At 40.5% G+C, this 21,550-nt stretch overlaps 1 protein-coding gene and 7 pseudogenes across 1 annotated transcript in view; 5 read left to right on the forward strand and 3 right to left on the reverse strand.

Moving 5' to 3' along the window:
- The window catches only part of LOC134891357 (T cell receptor alpha chain MC.7.G5-like), a 545,029-nt gene that overhangs the window by 418,037 nt on the left and 105,442 nt on the right, over nt 1–21,550 (forward strand). The gene's annotated exons all lie outside the window — the stretch shown is intronic.
- LOC134947944 (5S ribosomal RNA) lies at nt 1,333–1,452 on the reverse strand (annotated as a pseudogene).
- LOC134946056 (5S ribosomal RNA) lies at nt 6,182–6,301 on the reverse strand (annotated as a pseudogene).
- LOC134946067 (5S ribosomal RNA) lies at nt 7,901–8,020 on the forward strand (annotated as a pseudogene).
- LOC134946078 (5S ribosomal RNA) lies at nt 9,127–9,246 on the reverse strand (annotated as a pseudogene).
- LOC134946100 (5S ribosomal RNA) lies at nt 10,845–10,964 on the forward strand (annotated as a pseudogene).
- Nucleotides 15,772–15,891, forward strand: LOC134950900 (5S ribosomal RNA; annotated as a pseudogene).
- On the forward strand, nt 20,619–20,738 carry LOC134946111 (5S ribosomal RNA; annotated as a pseudogene).

Raw genomic sequence — 21,550 nt, forward strand, 5'->3', positions numbered from 1 at the left:
AGGCAATGTGGAATATATACAGATAGACATATACCAACCTGGAAATCTGTGACGTAAGTGATGTAATTGATCATATAGGTGGCGGCCGCCAACCATTCATAAGATATCGCCGTCACAGTGCAGATCTAGCAACAAAGAGCAGAGAAGACGTTCTGGTCAGTGACTGCATTGTACGTTATGGGATTATAGTACATACTATAGGACTATATTATATATGTGTGGGTGTGTCTATATATATATATATATATATACACACACAAATGGGGGGGGGGGTTAGCGACCACTGGTGTCTAAAATGATAAAAGCTCACACTATAAGTGAATAAGTAAAAATATAAAATACAGTTTATTCACAAACAATTTTAAAACAACAAATCTTTTTCTAAAAAATGGGATAAAAAGTATACATATAAAATATAATACCAGTTAAAATATATAAATAATGAATTTTTCCTTAACTTGGTATGCAGTCACTGCCAGGTTGTCCAACGCGTTTCGTCATTCAGACTTTATCAAGGGGTGTTGGCAGAGTGGGACCAGGCTTCTATTTATACCTGTACTGATCTAGTGTCAATTATGACATCACTTCCTGTTGTTACCACATGGTGTTGTATGACAGACTAGAACCTACTAGTTTAAGTTAGTGAGTATCATGATTAGATAGTGTATGCATATAACTTGTTCACTATATGCATTAAAAACAGATTTGGAGCATAAAAGTCCGGATAAGCATCTCAAATACATGCGCCGATGTGTGTTCCGCCCCACTTCCGGTTTCTCGGCGCCGCGTCACTTCCGCCCCACTTCCGGAAACGGGACTGCGCATGCGCCCGCGGTTTCCACTGGTTCAGTTGTTTCTAGAGGACTGGAGTGTTTGATCAGGTTACTCCAGCGGCGGCCATCTTTGTGTTGGTTTTTTCCTTAGCATCTTTATGCGGCGGCCATGTTAGTGGAGATCGGCATAGTGGACGTTTATTTCTGTCCTCCGTGGTGCTCAGCATAAGGAAATAAAAAATAAATAAAGAAGGAAGATTAATAGATGTAAAAACGATCTAGTTAGCCTAGTGACAGTTATTACCCATACAGTAGTCTATATTAAGGTGATTAAGCTAGCATAAAGATGAGGAAATACATTCTGTAAAATACTAGGTGTGCTTGGTAAATAAATTGGTATTAGAAAAGTGCAGATTCAGTAAATGTAAAGTGCTTTGTGCAAGTTTATAATAATAAGGTGGATATTGGGATTAGTGTAGATAGTGACAAGTTATTATGTGCTTTTTTAGTCAGGGTAGTAATAATGACATGCTCATGTAGGCTTTTTTGAAAAACAGTTTGGTTACAGTACCGGATCTTCCCAGGTGGTCTCCCTGTTCTGGTACTGATCAGGCCCGACACTGCTTCGCTTCCAAGATCGGGCGAGGTTGGGCATATCCAGTGTGGTTTGACTGTAAAAATCACTTACCATACATGTGTCAATATTATTTATAATATGACTAAATACATATTGTGACCGGCCTTAGGCGGATGGTGATATCAGTTGGTATGGTGAGGAAGGGGTGGGATGGGGGAGGGGGGGGGGTTGTGTGTGTGTGGGGGGGGGGTTGGTCGGGGGTGGTAGTGGGGTAAGTGAAAAGGGAGTGGTGGGGGTGGTGGTGGTGGGGGGGTTTGGGAGTGAGCAGTGGCAGGGGGTGGAGGGAGGGAAAGCAGTGGGTTGGGATCCGACCGTAGGATCATGAAGACAGGAACGAAATCACAGGAACGGAGCAATTTCATAATAGTCATTGAATCCCTTCGGGTGGAGTGTCTGCAGTTGGAATATCCAGTACATTTCTCTGCGTGAAAGTTTATTGGCCAGGTCACCACCCCTTTCTCCCAGCTTCACAAGTTCAATTGCTTTAAAAGTCAATGCTTCTGGGTTGGAGTTGTGCACTGTGTTAAAATGTCTGGATACTGCATGGGTTTCAATTTTGTTCTTTATATTACGGACGTGTTCCTGGATTCTTATTTTGAGGGGTCTCTTTGTTTTTCCCACATATTGCTTTCCTCACCCACATTCCAATAAATAAATCACCGATTGGGTATTGCAGTTTATAAAATCTTTGATTTTGTAAACTTCCCTTTTTTCTGTGTCTGTGAAGGTCTACCTCACTGGGTGTAGATACCTACAGATGTTACATCGGCCACACTTGAAGGATCCAGTGCATCTTGGCATTCGTGTGTCTTCTTTGGAGTCCTTATGTAACATGCTGGGGGCTAGTGCATCTTTAAGATTTTGTGATTTCCTGAAGACGATCTCGGGGCGAGGAGGCAGGATTTCTTTAAGGACTGGGTCCATTAATAAGATTCCCCAATGGTTATTGAGTGAGTCTCTGATAGTTTTTTCATGACGGTTATATGTTGTGATGAATGAAACAGAGTCTTTTTTGGTTTCTTTGGTCTTGTATTCTAGCAGTGTTGATCTTTCTAATGCTTTTGCTTTGGTGGCTGCTTCTTCCAATATGTTGGTTGGATAGTCTTTATCCTTGAATCTGTTTTTGTACTTCTCAATTTGGGCTTCAGATTCTTCCTGATTGCTGCAGTTTCTCTTTATTCTGTTAAATTGGGAGAAGGGGATGTTATTTTTCCATTTCTTTAGATGATTACTTTTATAGTGCCGGTAGCTGTTTGTATCAACTTGTTTGATGAAGTTCTTAGTCTCGACTCTTCCATCCTTCCCCATTAAAACCAGATCGAGAAATTCAATGGACTCTTGGTTTATCTTAGATGTAAAAACGAGATTCATATCATTGTTGCTCAGAAATTCAAGGAATTCATAAAAACTTTCTTCTGTACCATCCCAGATGATTAAAATGTCATCTATGTAGCGACGGTAAAAGATTAGATGTTTCTTAAAATCATGGTTACCATAAATAAAATTCTTCTCCCAACTGCCCATAAAAAGATTTGCGAAGCTTGGTGCAAAAATCGTACCCATAGCGGTCCCACATCGTTGTAGATAAAAGTCATCTAAAAATTTAAAATAATTGTGCTGAAGAATAAAAAACATGACATCACAGATAAAATCTTTATGGATGGCTGTTAGTGTGGTATCATTCTCCATGAATTCTCTGCATGCTGTTACACCTTTTTTGTGGTTTATACAAGTGTATAGCGATTGAACGTCTATTGTTGCCCACTTAAAGGTGTCTTTCCATTCAAAATCTTTGAGGGAATTCAATACGGCAGTGGTGTCCTTTAAATATGATGGTAACTCTTTGACGTAGGTGTTTAAGAAGACGTCTACATATTCTGATAAATTTGACGTGAGTGAATCAATACCCGCCACAATGGGTCTTCCGGGCGGGTTTACCAGATCTTTATGGATTTTAGGCAAGAAATAGAAAATAGGGGTAATGGGGTCTGATTTCATCAGAAATTGGAATTCTCCCTTTGTAAGAATGTCTGTACGTAGACCATGTACTAAAAGTGTTCTCAGTTCTTCAATAAAGACATCTTTGGGGTCACCGGACAATTTCATGTAAGAAGCGTCATCTCCCAGTAGTCTCTGAGCTTCATTAATGTATTTTTCACGGTCCATGATAACCAGACCCCCCCCGCCCCTTTGTCAGCTTGTTTTATAATAATTCCTTGATTTTTCTGTAGCTTTTTTAATGCCTCTTTCTCTCGATTCGTGATATTCCTCTCCTTGATTTTTCTAAGTCGGTTTCACATAGGTCCTTTTTTACCATTTCATAAAAGATATTAATATTACTCCCTTTCGACTCCAACGGATAAAACTTGGAAGTTGGTTTTAAGCCTGATTTGATTGGTTTTCATAGTTACTAATAATAGCATCATCTTTCCTTAAAAAGTGTCTTTTCAGTGTTAATTTTCTAATGAATTTATTTAGATCAATGAAGGTCTCAAATTTATTAAGACCCCCTGTGGGTGCGAATGTGAGGCCTTTGTTGAGTAAGGATGTTTCTGGTTTTGATAAAGTATGTTTTGAGAGGTTGAAGATTCCTTTTTCCTTTATATCCGTCATTACAGTGCTCTTTTCTTGTTCTCTCTCCCTCCTACTGCCCCGTTTTCCTCTTCCTCTGTATACCTTCTTTTCAGCGGTGATGCAAGGCGGATATCTTCCTTCAGGGAATTTCTTGTGGCTTCTTTCGGTCTTGTTCCTGTTCTTTGGGCTAAAAAGTCTGGTCACTATTAGAGTTGAATCTTTGTAGTGCTGTGAATCTGTTCTGCGTCCTTATGGTTGGAGATGGTGTATTTCCTTCGAAGTTCCGTGAGGGTTTTCTTTTCACTGGTACGGTTTTCCAATATTGTCTGTCTGTTCGGTTCATTTGCTGATTCATGGTTCCAAACCTGCTCCAATTCTTTATTTTTCCTTGTTCGTAGTCTGTTTTGTCCCTTAGAAATTTTTTCTCTTTATTCTTGGTGACTTCTTCTTCAATATTTTCCATTTTCATATGAAGAACTTTTTCATTAATTTTAAAGTCCTCTTTATCTTTAAAAGGTTCCAGTTCTGTTTCTTTGCACTTAATGTTCTTCTCTAGTTCCAAGAGGGAGTTCTTCTTTTCCTCAATCAAAAGTTTCATGAGGTCAATGGAACAGTTGTGTAGTGTTTTATCCCATTTTTCTAAAAAGGCTGTATCAAGATTGCCGAATGTAGGTTGTTTTAGGAGTCTAAGCCCCCTAGGAATTCTATTAACCGATATGTAGTGCTCCAGACCCTTAATATCCCACCATGTTTTCACTTCTTTGGTGAGGAGTCTTTCTATACCCCAAAATAATTCATCTAAATCACATGGTGGTGAGGGTTCATTGGATTGCTGTTTCTCATTAAATATTTTTTGGCACCAATTTTGTTTTTTGGTTGCCCTATCTGAATTCCTCCACATTTTTCTAGAAACGTTGTGATGCACCAGGCAGCAATAAAAATAATTGCCAAAGAATTAAAAATAGAAAGAAGTTATTGCGCCACTTGTGTTCACCAACGTTTACAGATACTAAATGTGTAATGTAATATACAAGTGAACCTGACACTCCCTAGAAATTTAAAAGGGCGTCTGCTTACCCCCAAACAGGGATAGCGGTTCCCTGGAGCATAAAATTAAATACACAAAGGGGGGGGGGGGTTAGCGACCACTGGTGTCTAAAATGATAAAAGCTCACACTATAAGTGAATAAGTAAAAATATAAAATACAGTTTATTCACAAACAATTTTAAAACAACAAATCTTTTTCTAAAAAATGGGATAAAAAGTATACACATAAAATATAATACCAGTTAAAATATATAAATAATGAATTTTTCCTTAACTTGGTATGCAGTCACTGCCAGGTTGCCCAACGCGTTTCGTCATTCAGACTTCATCAAGGGGTGTTGGCAGAGTGGGACCAGGCTTCTATTTATACCTGTACTGATCTAGTGTCAATTATGACATCACTTCCTGTTGTTACCACATGGTGTTGTATGACAGACTAGAACCTACTAGTTTAAGTTAGTGAGTATCATGATTAGATAGTGTATGCATATAACTTGTTCACTATATGCATTAAAAACAGATTTGGAGCATAAAAGTCCGGATAAGCATCTCAAATACATGCGCCGATGTGTCTTCCGCCCCACTTCCGGTTTCTCGGCACCGCGTCACTTCCGCCCCACTTCCGGAAACGGGACTGCGCATGCGCCCGCGGTTTCCACTGGTTCAGTTGTTTCTAGAGGACTGGAGTGTTTGATCAGGTTACTCCAGCGGCGGCCATCTTTGTGTTGGTTTTTTCTTTAGCATCTTTATGCGGCGGCCATGTTAGTGGAGATCGGCATAGTGGACGTTTATTTCTGTCCTCCGTGGTGCTCAGCATAAGTAAATAAAAAATAAATAAAGAAGGAAGATTAATAGATGTAAAAACGATCTAGTTAGCCTAGTGACAGTTATTACCCATACAGTAGTCTATATTAAGGTGATTAAGCTAGCATAAAGATGAGGAAATACATTCTGTAAAATACTAGGTGTGCTTGGTAAATAAATTGGTATTAGAAAAGTGCAGATTCAGTAAATGTAAAGTGCTTTGTGCAAGTTTATAATAATAAGGTGGATATTGGGATTAGTGTAGATAGTGACAAGTTATTATGTGCTTTTTTAGTCAGGGTAGTTATAATGACATGCTCATGTAGGCTTTTTTGAAAAACAGTTTGGTTACAGTACCTGATCTTCCCAGGTGGTCTCCCTGTTCTGGTACTGATCAGGCCCGACACTGCTTCGCTTCCAAGATCGGGCGAGGTTGGGCATATCCAGTGTGGTTTGACTGTAAAAATCACTTACCATACATGTGTCAATATTATTTATAATATGACTAAATACATATTGTGACCGGCCTTAGGCGGATGGTGATATCAGTTGGTATGGTGAGGAAGGGGTGGGATGGGGTAGGGGGGGGGGGTTGTGTGTGTGGGGGGGGGTTGGTCGGGGGTGGTAGTGGGGTAAGTGAAAAGGGAGTGGTGGGTGTGGTGGTGGTGGGGGGGTTTGGGAGTGAGCAGTGGCAGGGGGTGGAGGGAGGGAAAGCAGTGTGTTGGGATCCGACCGTAGGATCATGAAGACAGGAACAAAATCACAGGAACGGAGCAATTTCATAATAGTCATTGAATCCCTTCGGGTGGAGTGTCTGCAGTTGGAATATCCAGTACATTTCTCTGCGTGAAAGTTTATTGGCCAGGTCACCACCCCTTTCTCCCAGCTTCACAAGTTCGATTGCTTTAAAAGTCAATGCTTCTGGGTTGGAGTTGTGCACTGTGTTAAAATGTCTGGATACTGCATGGGTTTCAATTTTGTTCTTTATATTACGGACGTGTTCCTGGATTCTTATTTTGAGGGGTCTCTTTGTTTTTCCCACATATTGCTTTCCGCACCCACATTCCAATAAATAAATCACCGATTGGGTATTGCAGTCTATAAAATCTTTGATTTTGTAAACTTCCCTTTTTTCTGTGTCTGTGAAGGTCTTCCTCACTGGGTGTAGATACCTACAGATGTTACATTGGCCACACTTGAAGGATCCAGTGCATCTTGGCATTCGTGTGTCTTCTTTGGAGTCCTTACGTAATCCTTCTTTGGATGCCCCCAGCATGTTACGTAAGGACTCCAAAGAAGACACACGAATGCCAAGATGCACTGGATCCTTCAAGTGTGGCTGATGTAACATCTGTAGGTATCTACACCCAGTGAGGAAGACCTTCACAGACACAGAAAAAAGGGAAGTTTACAAAATCAAAGATTTTATAAACTGCAATACCCAATCGGTGATTTATTTATTGGAATGTGGGTGCGGAAAGCAATATGTGGGAAAAACAAAGAGACCCCTCAAAATAAGAATCCAGGAACACGTCCGTAATATAAAGAACAAAATTGAAACCCATGCAGTATCCAGACATTTTAACACAGTGCACAACTCCAACCCAGAAGCATTGACTTTTAAAGCAATCGAACTTGTGAAGCTGGGAGAAAGGGGTGGTGACCTGGCCAATAAACTTTCACGCAGAGAAATGTACTGGATATTCCAACTGCAGACACTCCACCCGAAGGGATTCAATGACTATTATGAAATTGCTCCGTTCCTGTGATTTTGTTCCTGTCTTCATGATCCTACGGTCGGATCCCAACCCACTGCTTTCCCTCCCTCCACCCCCTGCCACTGTTCACTCCCAAACCCCCCCACCACCACCACCCCCACCACTCCCTTTTCACTTACCCCACTACCACCCCCGACCAACCCCCCACACACACACAACCCCCCCCCCCCTCCCCCATCCCACCCCTTCCTCACCATACCAACTGATATCACCATCCGCCTAAGGCCGGTCACAATATGTATTTAGTCATATTATAAATAATATTGACACATGTATGGTAAGTGATTTTTACAGTCAAACCACACTGGATATGCCCAACCTCGCCCGATCTTGGAAGCGAAGCAGTGTCGGGCCTGATCAGTACCAGAACAGGGAGACCACCTGGGAAGATCAGGTACTGTAACCAAACTGTTTTTCAAAAAAGCCTACATGAGCATGTCATTATTACTACCCTGACTAAAAAAGCACATAATAACTTGTCACTATCTTCACTATAAGTGAATAAGTAAAAATATAAAATACAGTTTATTCACAAACAATTTTAAAACAACAAATCTTTTTCTAAAAAATGGGATAAAAAGTATACACATAAAATATAATACCAGTTAAAATATATAAATAATGAATTTTTCCTTAACTTGGTATGCAGTCACTGCCAGGTTGCCCAACGCGTTTCATCATTCAGACTTCATCAAGGGGTGTTGGCAGAGTGGGACCAGGCTTCTATTTATACCTGTACTGATCTAGTGTCAATTATGACATCACTTCCTGTTGTTACCACATGGTGTTGTATGACAGACTAGAACCTACTAGTTTAAGTTAGTGAGTATCATGATTAGATAGTGTATGCATATAACTTGTTCACTATATGCATTAAAAACAGATTTGGAGCATAAAAGTCCGGATAAGCATCTCAAATAGATGTGCCGATGTGTCTTCCGCCCCACTTCCGGTTTCTCTGCGCCGCGTCACTTCCGCCCCACTTCCCGAAACGGGACTGCGCATGCGCCCACGGTTTCCACTGGTTCAGTTGTTTCTAGAGGACTGGAGTGTTTGATCAGGTTACTCCAGCGGCGGCCATCTTTGTGTTGGTTTTTTCCTTAGCATCTTTATGCGGCGGCCATGTCAGTGGAGATCGGCATAGTGGACGTTTATTTCTGTCCTCCGTGGTGCTCAGCATAAGGAAATAAAAAATAAATAAAGAAGGAAGATTAATAGATGTAAAAACGATCTAGTTAGCCTAGTGACAGTTATTACCCATACAGTAGTCTATATTAAGGTGATTAAGCTAGCATAAAGATGAGGAAATACATTCTGTAAAATACTAGGTGTGCTTGGTAAATAAATTGGTATTAGAAAAGTGCAGATTCAGTAAATGTAAAGTGCTTTGTGCAAGTTTATAATAATAAGGTGGATATTGGGATTAGTGTAGATAGTGACAAGTTATTATGTGCTTTTTTAGTCAGGGTAGTAATAATGACATGCTCATGTAGGCTTTTTTGAAAAACAGTTTGGTTACAGTACCTGATCTTCCCAGGTGGTCTCCCTGTTCTGGTACTGATCAGGCCCGACACTGCTTCGCTTCCAAGATCGGGCGAGGTTGGGCATATCCAGTGTGGTTTGACTGTAAAATTCACTTACCATACATGTGTCAATATTATTTATAATATGACTAAATACATATTGTGACCGGCCTTAGGCGGATGGTGATATCAGTTGGTATGGTGAGGAAGGGGTGGGATGGGGGAGGGGGGGGGGGGTTGTGTGTGTGGGGGGGGGGTTGGTCGGGGGTGGTAGTGGGGTAAGTGAAAAGGGAGTGGTGGGGGTGGTGGTGGGGGGGGGGGGTTTGGGAGTGAGCAGTGGCAGGGGGTGGAGGGAGGGAAAGCAGTGGGTTGGGATCCGACCGTAGGATCATAAAGACAGGAACGAAATCACAGGAACGGAGCAATTTCATAATAGTCACTGAATCCCTTCGGGTGGAGTGTCTGCAGTTGGAATATCCAGTACATTTCTCTGCGTGAAAGTTTATTGGCCAGGTCACCACAACTTTCTCCCAGCTTCACAAGTTCGATTGCTTTAAAAGTCAATGCTTCTGGGTTGGAGTTGTGCACTGTGTTAAAATGTCTGGATACTGCATGGGTTTCAATTTTGTTCTTTATATTACGGACGTGTTCCTGGATTCTTATTTTGAGGGGTCTCTTTGTTTTTCCCACATATTGCTTTCCGCACCCACATTCCAATAAATAAATCACCGATTGGGTATTGCAGTTTATAAAATCTTTGATTTTGTAAACTTCCCTTTTTTCTGTGTCTGTGAAGGTCTTCCTCACTGGGTGTAGATACCTACAGATGTTACATTGGCCACACTTGAAGGATCCAGTGCATCTTAGCATTCGTGTGTCTTCTTTGGAGTCCTTACGTAATCCTTCTTTGGATGCCCCCAGCATGTTACGTAAGGACTCCAAAGAAGACACACGAATGCCAAGATGCACTGGATCCTTCAAGTGTGGCTGATGTAACAACTGTAGGTATCTACACCCAGTGAGGAAGACCTTCACAGACACAGAAAAAAGGGAGGTTTACAAAATCAAAGATTTTATAAACTGCAATACCCAATCGGTGATTTATTTATTGGAATGTGGGTGCGGAAAGCAATATGTGGGAAAAACAAAGAGACCCCTCAAAATAAGATTCCAGGAACACGTCCGTAATATAAAGAACAAAATTGAAACCCATGCAGTATCCAGACATTTTAACACAGTGCACAACTCCAACCCAGAAGCATTGACTTTTAAAGCAATCGAACTTGTGAAGCTGGGAGAAAGGGGTGGTGACCTGGCCAATAAACTTTCACGCAGAGAAATGTACTGGATATTCCAACTGCAGACACTCCACCCGAAGAGATTCAATGACTATTATGAAATTGCTCCGTTCCTGTGATTTCGTTCCTGTCTTCATGATCCTACGGTCGGATCCCAACCCACTGCTTTCCCTCCCTCCACCCCCTGCCACTGCTCACTCCCAAACCCCCCCACCACCACCACCCCCACCACTCCCTTTTCACTTACCCCACTACCACCCCTGACCAACCCCCCCACACACACAACCCCCCCCTCCCCCATCCCACCCCTTCCTCACCATACCAACTGATATCACCATCCGCCTAAGGCCGGTCACAATATGTATTTAGTCATATTATAAATAATATTGACACATGTATGGTAAGTGATTTTTACAGTCAAACCACACTGGATATGCCCAACCTCGCCCGATCTTGGAAGCGAAGCAGTGTCGGGCCTGATCAGTACCAGAACAGGGAGACCACCTGGGAAGATCAGGTACTGTAACCAAACTGTTTTTCAAAAAAGCCTACATGAGCATGTCATTATTACTACCCTGACTAAAAAAGCACATAATAACTTGTCACTATCTTCACTAATCCCAATATCCACCTTATTATTATAAACTTGCACAAAGCACTTTACATTTACTGAATCTGCACTTTTCTAATACCAATTTATTTACCAAGCACACCTAGTATTTTACAGAATGTATTTCCTCATCTTTATGCTAGCTTAATCACCTTAATATAGACTACTGTATGGGTAATAACTGTCACTAGGCTAACTAGATCGTTTTTACATCTATTAATCTTCCTTCTTTATTTATTTTTTATTTCCTTATGCTGAGCACCACGAAGGACAGAAATAAACGTCCACTATGCCGATCTCCACTAACATGGCCGCCGCATAAAGATGCTAAGGAAAAAACCAACACAAAGATGGCCGCCGCTGGAGTAACCTGATCAAACACTCCAGTCCTCTAGAAACAACTGAACCAGTGGAAACCGCGGGCGCATGCGCAGTCCCGTTTCCGGAAGTGGGGCGGAAGTGACGCGGCGCCGAAAAACCGGAAGTGGGGCGGAAGACACATCGGCGCATCTATTTGAGATGCTTATCCGGACTTTTATGCTCCAAATCTGTTTTTAATGCATATAGTGAACAAGTTATATGCATACACTATCTAATCATGATACTCACTAACTTAAACTAGTAGGTTCTAGTCTGTCATACAACACCATGTGGTAACAACAGGAAGTGATGTCATAATTGACACTAGATCAGTACAGGTATAAATAGAAGCCTGGTCCCACTCTGCCAACACCCCTTGATGAAGTCTGAATGACGAAACGCGTTGGGCAACCTGGCAGTGACTGCATACCAAGTTAAGGAAAAATTCATTATTTATATATTTTAACTGGTATTATATTTTATGTGTATACTTTTGTCCCATTTTTTAGAAAAAGATTTGTTGTTTTAAAATTGTTTGTGAATAAACTGTATTTAATATTTTTACTTATTCACTTATAGTGTGAGCTTTTATCATTTTAGACACCAGTGGTCGCTAACCCCCCCCCCCACCTTTGTGTATTTAATTTTATGCTCCAGGGAACCGCCATCCCTGTTTGGGGGTAAGCAGACGCCCTTTTAAATTTCTAGGGAGTGTCAGGTTCACTTGTATATTACATTACACATTTAGTATCTGTAAACGTTGGTGGACACAAGTGGCGCAATAACTTCTTTCTATTTTTAATTCTTTGGCAATTATTTTTATTGCTGCCTGGTGCATCACAACGTTTCTAGAAAAATGTGGAGGAATTCAGATAGGGCAACCAAAAGACAAAATTGGTGCCAAAAAATATTTAATGAGAAACAGCAATCCAATGAACCCTCACCACCATGTGATTTAGATGAATTATTTTGGGGTATAGAAAGACTCCTCACCAAAGAAGTGAAAACATGGTGGGATATTAAGGGTCTGGAGCACTACATATCGGTTAATAGAATTCCTAGGGGGCTTAGACTCCTAAAACAACCTACATTCGGCAATCTTGATACAGCCTTTTTAGAAAAATGGGATAAAACACTACACAACTGTTCCATTGACCTCATGAAACTTTTGATTGAGGAAAAGAAGAACTCCCTCTTGGAACTAGAGAAGAATATTAAGTGCAAAGAAACAGAACTGGAACCTTTTAAAGATAAAGAGGACTTTAAAATTAATGAAAAAGTTCTTCATAAGAAAATGGAACGTATTGAAGAAGAAGTCACCAAGAATAAAGAGAAAAAATTTCTAAGGGACAAAACAGACTACGAACAAGGAAAAATAAAGAATTGGAGCAGGTTTGGAACCATGAATCAGCAAATGAACCGAACAGACAGACAATATTGGAAAACCGTACCAGTGAAAAGAAAACCCTCACGGAACTTCGAAGGAAATACACCATCTCCAACCATAAGGACGCAGAACAGATTCACAGCACTACAAAGATTCACCCTCACGGAACTTCGAAGGAAATACACCATCTCCAACCATAAGGACGCAGAACAGATTCACAGCACTACAAAGATTCAACTCTAATAGTGACCAGACTTTTTTAGCCCAAAGAACAGGAACAAGACCGAAAGAAGCCACAAGAAATTCCCTGAAGGAAGATATCCGCCTTGCATCACCGCTGAAAAGAAGGTATACAGAGGAAGAGGAAAACGGGGCAGTAGGAGGGAGAGAGAACAAGAAAAGAGCACTGTAATGACGGATATAAAGGAAAAAGGAATCTTCAACCTCTCAAAACATACTTTATCAAAACCAGAAACATCCTTACTCAACAAAGGCCTCACATTCGCACCCACAGGGGGTCTTAATAAATTTGAGACCTTCATTGATCTAAATAAATTCATTAGAAAATTAACACTGAAAAGACACTTTTTAAGGAAAGATGATGCTATTATTAGTAACTATGAAAACCAATCAAAATCAGGCTTAAAACCAACTTCCAAGTTTTATCCGTTGGAGTTGAAAGGGAGTAATATTAATATCTTTTATGAAATGGTAAAAAAGGACCTATGTGAAACCGACTTAGAAAAATCAAGGAGAGGAATATCACGAATCGAGAGAAAGAGGCATTAAAAAAGCTACAGAAAAATCAAGGAATTATTATAAAACAAGCTGACAAAGGGGGGGTCTGGTTATCATGGACCGTGAAAAATACATTAATGAAGCTCAGAGACTACTGGGAGATGACGCTTCTTACATGAAATTGTCCGGTGACCCCAAAGATGTCTTTATTGAAGAACTGAGAACACTTTTAGTACGTGGTCTACGTACAGACATTCTTACAAAGGGAGAATTCCAATTTCTGATGAAATCAGACCCCATTACCCCTATTTTCTATTTCTTGCCTAAAATCCATAAAGATCTGGTAAACCCGCCCGGAAGATCCATTGTGGCGGGTATTGATTCACTCACGTCAAATTTATCAGAATATGTAGACGTCTTCTTAAAAACCTACGTCAAAGAGTTACCATCATATTTAAAGGACACCACTGCCGTATTGAATTCCCTCAAAGATTTTGAATGGAAAGACACCTTTAAGTGGGCAACAATAGACGTTCAATCGCTATACACTTGTATAAACCACAAAAAAGGTGTAACAGCATGCAGAGAATTCATGGAGAATGATACCACACTAACAGCCATCCATAAAGATTTTATCTGTGATGTCATGTTTTTCATTCTTCAGCACAATTATTTTACATTTTTAGATGACTTTTATCTACAACGATGTGGGACCGCTATGGGTACGATTTTTGCACCAAGCTTCGCAAATCTTTTTATGGGCAGTTGGGAGAAGAATTTTATTTATGGTAACCATGATTTTAAGAAACATCTAATCTTTTACCGTCGCTACATAGATGACATTTTAATCATCTGGGATGGTACAGAAGAAAGTTTTTATGAATTCCTTGAATTTCTGAGCAACAATGATATGAATCTCGTTTTTACATCTAAGATAAACCAAGAGTCCATTGAATTTCTCGATCTGGTTTTAATGGGGAAGGATGGAAGAGTCGAGACTAAGAACTTCATCAAACAAGTTGATACAAACAGCTACCTGCACTATAAAAGTAATCATCTAAAGAAATGGAAAAATAACATCCCCTTCTCCCAATTTAACAGAATAAAGAGAAACTGCAGCAATCAGGAAGAATGTGAAGCCCAAATTGAGAAGTACAAAAACAGATTCAAGGATAAAAACTATCCAACCAACATCTTGGAAGAAGCAGCCACCAAAGCAAAAGCATTAGAAAGAGCAACACTGCTAGAATACAAGACCAAAGAAACCAAAAAAGACTCTGTTTCATTCATCACAACATATAACCGTCATGAAAAAACCATCAGAGACTCACTCAATAACCATTGGGGAATCTTATTAATGGACCCAGTCCTTAAAGAAATCCTGCCTCCTCGCCCCGAGATCGTCATCAGGAAATCACAAAATCTTAAAGATGCACTAGCCCCCAGCATGTTACGTAAGGACTCCAAAGAAGACACACGAATGCCAAGATGCACTGGATCCTTCAAGTGTGGCCGATGTAACATCTGTAGGTATCTACACCCAGTGAGGAAGACCTTCACAGACACAAAAAAAAAGGGAAGTTTACAAAATCAAAGATTTTATAAACTGCAATACCCAATCAGTGATTTATTTATTGGAATGTGGGTGCGGAAAGCAATATGTGGGAAAAACAAAGAGACCCCTCAAAATAAGAATCCAGGAACACGTCCGTAATATAAAGAACAAAATTGAAACCCATGCAGTATCCAGACATTTTAACACAGTGCACAACTCCAACCCAGAAGCATTGACTTTTAAAGCAATCGAACTTGTGAAGCTGGGAGAAAGGGGTGGTGACCTGGCCAATAAACTTTCACGCAGAGAAATGTACTGGATATTCCAACTGCAGACACTCCACCCGAAGGGATTCAATGACTATTATGAAATTGCTCCGTTCCTGTGATTTCGTTCCTGTCTTCATGATCCTACGGTCGGATCCCAACCCACTGCTTTCCCTCCCTCCACCCCCTGCCACTGCTCACTCCCAAACCCCCCCACCACCACCACCCCCACCACTCCCTTTTCACTTACCCCACTACCACCCCCGACCAAAACCCCCACACACACACACAACCCCCCCCCCCCTCCCCCATCCCACCCCTTCCTCACCATACCAACTGATATCACCATCCGCCTAAGGCCGGTCACAATATGTATTTAGTCATATTATAAATAATATTGACACATGTATGGTAAGTGATTTTTACAGTCAAACCACACTGGATATGCCCAACCTCGCCCGATCTTGGAAGCGAAGCAGTGTCGGGCCTGATCAGTTCCAGAACAGGGAGACCACCTGGGAAGATCAGGTACTGTAACCAAACTGTTTTTCAAAAAAGCCTACATGAGCATGTCATTATTACTACCCTGACTAAAAAAGCACATAATAACTTGTCACTATCTACACTAATCCCAATATCCACCTTATTATTATAAACTTGCACAAAGCACTTTACATTTACTGAATCTGCACTTTTCTAATACTAATTTATTTACCAAGCACACCTAGTATTTTACAGAATGTATTTCCTCATCTTTATGCTAGCTTAATCACCTTAATATAGACTACTGTATGGGTAATAACTGTCACTAGGCTAACTAGATCGTTTTTACATCTATTAATCTTCCTTCTTTATTTATTTTTTATTTCCTTATGCTGAGCACCACGGAGGACAGAAATAAACGTCCACTATGCCGATCTCCACTAACATGGCCGCCGCATAAAGATGCTAAGGAAAAAACCAACACAAAGATGGCCACCGCTGGAGTAACCTGATCAAACACTCCAGTCCTCTAGAAACAACTGAACCAGTGGAAACCGCGGGCGCATGCGCAGTCCCGTTTCCGGAAGTGGGGCGGAAGTGACGCGGCGCCGAAAAACCGGAAGTGGGGCGGAAGACACATCGGCGCATCTATTTGAGATGCTTATCCGGACTTTTATGCTCCAAATCTGTTTTTAATGCATATAGTGAACAAGTTATATGCATACACTATCTAATCATGATACTCACTAACTTAAACTAGTAGGTTCTAGTCTGTCATACAACACCATGTGGTAACAACAGGAAGTGATGTCATAATTGACACTAGATCAGTACAGGTATAAATAGAAGCCTGGTCCCACTCTGCCAACACCCCTTGATGAAGTCTGAATGACGAAACGCGTTGGGCAACCTGGCAGTGACTGCATACCAAGTTAAGGAAAAATTCATTATTTATATATTTTAACTGGTATTATATTTTATGTGTATACTTTTTATCCCATTTTTTAGAAAAAGATTTGTTGTTTTAAAATTGTTTGTGAATAAACTGTATTTAATATTTTTACTTATTCACTTATAGTGTGAGCTTTTATCATTTTAGACACCAGTGGTCGCTAACCCCCCCCCCCCTTTGTGTATTTAATTTTTTGCTCCAGGGAACCACCATCCCTGTTTGGGGGTAAGCAGACGCCCTTTTAAATTTCTAGGGAGTGTCAGGTTCACTTGTATATTACATTACACATTTAGTATCTGTAAACGTTGGTGAACACAAGTGGCGCAATAACTTCTTTCTATTTTTAATTCTTTGGCAATTATTTTTATTGCTGCCTGGTGCATCACAACGTTTCTAGAAAAATGTGGAGGAATTCAGATAGGGCAACCAAAAGACAAAATTGGTGCCAAAAAATATTTAATGAGAAACAGCAATCCAATGAACCCTCACCACCATGTGATTTAGATGAATTATTTTGGGGTATAGAAAGACTCCTCACCAAAGAAGTGAAAACATGGTGGGATATTAAGGGTCTGGAGCACTACATATCGGTTAATAGAATTCCTAGGGGGCTTAGACTCCTAAAACAACCTACATTCGGCAATCTTGATACAGCCTTTTTAGAAAAATGGGATAAAACACTACACAACTGTTCCATTGACCTCATGAAACTTTTGATTGAGGAAAAGAAGAACTCCCTCTTGGAACTAGAGAAGAATACTAAGTGCAAAGAAACAGAACTGGAACCTTTTAAAGATAAAGAGGACTTTAAAATTAATGAAAAAGTTCTTCATAAGAAAATGGAACATATTGAAGAAGAAGTCACCAAGAATAAAGAGAAAAAATTTCTAAGGGACAAAACAGACTACGAACAAGGAAAAATAAAGAATTGGAGCAGGTTTGGAACCATGAATCAGCAAATGAACCGAACAGACAGACAATATTGGAAAACCGTACCAGTGAAAAGAAAACCATCAAGGAAATACACCATCTCCAACCATAAGGACGCAGAACAGATTCACAGCACTACAAAGATTCAACTCTAATAGTGACCAGACTTTTTTAGCCCAAAGAACAGGAACAAGACCGAAAGAAGCCACAAGAAATTCCCTGAAGGAAGATATCCGCCTTGCATCACCGCTGAAAAGAAGGTATACAGAGGAAGAGGAAAACGGGGCAGTAGGAGGGAGAGAGAACAAGAAAAGAGCACTGTAATGACGGATATAAAGGAAAAAGGAATCTTCAACCTCTCAAAACATACTTTATCAAAACCAGAAGCATCCTTACTCAACAAAGGCCTCACATTCGCACCCACAGGGGGTCTTAATAAATTTGAGACCTTCATTGATCTAAATAAATTCATTAGAAAATTAACACTGAAAAGACACTTTTTAAGGAAAGATGATGCTATTATTAGTAACTATGAAAACCAATCAAAATCAGGCTTAAAACCAACTTCCAAGTTTTATCCGTTGGAGTCGAAAGGGAGTAATATTTATATCTTTTATGAAATGGTAAAAAAGGACCTATGTGAAACCGACTTAGAAAAATCAAGGAGAGGAATATCACGAATCGAGAGAAAGAGGCATTAAAAAAGCTACAGAAAAATCAAGGAATTATTATAAAACAAGCTGACAAAGGGGGGGGTCTGGTTATCATGGACCGTGAAAAATACATTAATGAAGCTCAGAGACTACTGGGAGATGACGCTTCTTACATGAAATTGTCCGGTGACCCCAAAGATGTCTTTATTGAAGAACTGAGAACACTTTTAGTACGTGGTCTACGTACAGACATTCTTACAAAGGGAGAATTCCAATTTCTGATGAAATCAGACCCCATTACCCCTATTTTCTATTTCTTGCCTAAAATCCATAAAGATCTGGTAAACCCGCCCGGAAGACCCATTGTGGCGGGTATTGATTCACTCACGTCAAATTTATCAGAATATGTAGACGTCTTCTTAAAAACCTACGTCAAAGAGTTACCATCATATTTAAAGGACACCACTGCCGTATTGAATTCCCTCAAAGATTTTGAATGGAAAGACACCTTTAAGTGGGCAACAATAGACGTTCAATCGCTATACACTTGTATAAACCACAAAAAAGGTGTAACAGCATGCAGAGAATTCATGGAGAATGATACCACACTAACAGCCATCCATAAAGATTTTATCTGTGATGTCATGTTTTTTATTCTTCAGCACAATTATTTTACATTTTTAGATGACTTTTATCTACAACGATGTGGGACCGCTATGGGTACGATTTTTGCACCAAGCTTCGCAAATCTTTTTATGGGCAGTTGAGAGAAGAATTTTATTTATGGTAACCATGATTTTAAGAAACATATAATCTTTTACCGTCGCTACATAGATGACATTTTAATCATCTGGGATGGTACAGAAGAAAGTTTTTATGAATTCCTTGAATTTCTGAGCAACAATGATATGAATCTCGTTTTTACATCTAAGATAAACCACGAGTCCATTGAATTTCTCGATCTGGTTTTAATGGGGAAGGATGGAAGAGTCGAGACTAAGAACTTCATCAAACAAGTTGATACAAACAGCTACCTGCACTATAAAAGTAATCATCTAAAGAAATGGAAAAATAACATCCCCTTCTCCCAATTTAACAGAATAAAGAGAAACTGCAGCAATCAGGAAGAATCTGAAGCCCAAATTGAGAAGTACAAAAACAGATTCAAGGATAAAGACTATCCAACCAACATATTGGAAGAAGCAGCCACCAAAGCAAAAGCATTAGAAAGATCAACACTGCTAGAATACAAGACCAAAGAAACCAAAAAAGACTCTGTTTCATTCATCACAACATATAACCGTCATGAAAAAACCATCAGAGACTCACTCAATAACCATTGGGGAATCTTATTAATGGACCCAGTCCTTAAAGAAATCCTGCCTCCTCGCCCCGAGATCGTCTTCAGGAAATCACAAAATCTTAAAGATGCACTAGCCCCCAGCATGTTACGTAAGGACTCCAAAGAAGACACACGAATGCCAAGATGCACTGGATCCTTCAAGTGTGGCCGATGTAACATCTGTAGGTATCTACACCCAGTGAGGAAGACCTTCACAGACACAGAAAAAAGGGAAGTTTACAAAATCAAAGATTTTATAAACTGCAATACCCAATCGGTGATTTATTTATTGGAATGTGGGTGCGGAAAGCAATATGTGGGAAAAACAAAGAGACCCCTCAAAATAAGAATCCAGGAACACGTCCGTAATATAAAGAACAAAATTGAAACCCATGCAGTATCCAGACATTTTAACACAGTGCACAACTCCAACCCAGAAGCATTGACTTTTAAAGCAATCGAACTTGTGAAGCTGGGAGAAAGGGGTGGTGACCTGGCCAATAAACTTTCACGCAGAAAAATGTACTGGATATTCCAACTGCAGACACTCCACCCGAAGGGATTCAATGACTATTATGAAATTGCTCCGTTCCTGTGATTTCGTTCCTGTCTTCATGATCCTACGGTCGGATCCCAACCCACTGCTTTCCCTCCCTCCACCCCCTGCCACTGCTCACTCCCAAACCCCCCCACCACCACCACCCCCACCACTCCCTTTTCACTTACCCCACTACCACCCCCGACCAACCCCCCCCCCACACACACACACACACACACACAACCCCCCCCCCTCCCCCATCCCACCCCTTCCTCACCATACCAACTGATATCACCATCCGCCTAAGGCCGGTCACAATATGTATTTAGTCATATTATAAATAATATTGACACATGTATGGTAAGTGATTTTTACAGTCAAACCACACTGGATATGCCCAACCTCGCCCGATCTTGGAAGCGAAGCAGTGTCGGGCCTGATCAGTACCAGAACAGGGAGACCACCTGGGAAGATCAGGTACTGTAACCAAACTGTTTTTCAAAAAAGCCTACATGAGCATGTCATTATTACTACCCTGACTAAAAAAGCACATAATAACTTGTCACTATCTACACTAATCCCAATATCCACCTTATTATTATAAACTTGCACAAAGCACTTTACATTTACTGAATCTGCACTTTTCTAATACCAATTTATTTACCAAGCACTCCTAGTATTTTACAGAATGTATTTCCTCATCTTTATGCTAGCTTAATCACCTTAATATAGACTACTGTATGGGTAATAACTGTCACTAGGCTAACTAGATCGTTTTTACATCTATTAATCTTCCTTCTTTATTTATTTTTTATTTCCTTATGCTGAGCACCACGGAGGACAGAAATAAACGTCCACTATGCCGATCTCCACTAACATGGCCACCGCATAAAGATGCTAAGGAAAAAACCAACACAAAGATGGCCGCCGCTGGAGTAACCTGATCAAACACTCCAGTCCTCTAGAAACAACTGAACCAGTGGAAACCGCGGGCGCATGCGCAGTCCCGTTTCCGGAAGTGGGGCGGAAGTGACGCGGCGCCGAGAAACCAGAAGTGGGGCGGAAGACACATCGGCGCATCTATTTGAGATGCTTATCCGGAGTTTTATGCTCCAAATCTGTTTTTAATGCATATAGTGAACAAGTTATATGCATACACTATCTAATCATGATACTCACTAACTTAAACTAGTAGGTTCTAGTCTGTCATACAACACCATGTGGTAACAACAGGAAGTGATGTCATAATTGACACTAGATCAGTACAGGTATAAATAGAAGCCTGGTCCCACTCTGCCAAC

This window comes from Pseudophryne corroboree, chromosome 1, assembly GCF_028390025.1.
Source record: "Pseudophryne corroboree isolate aPseCor3 chromosome 1, aPseCor3.hap2, whole genome shotgun sequence".
Classification (NCBI taxonomy): domain Eukaryota; kingdom Metazoa; phylum Chordata; class Amphibia; order Anura; family Myobatrachidae; genus Pseudophryne; species Pseudophryne corroboree.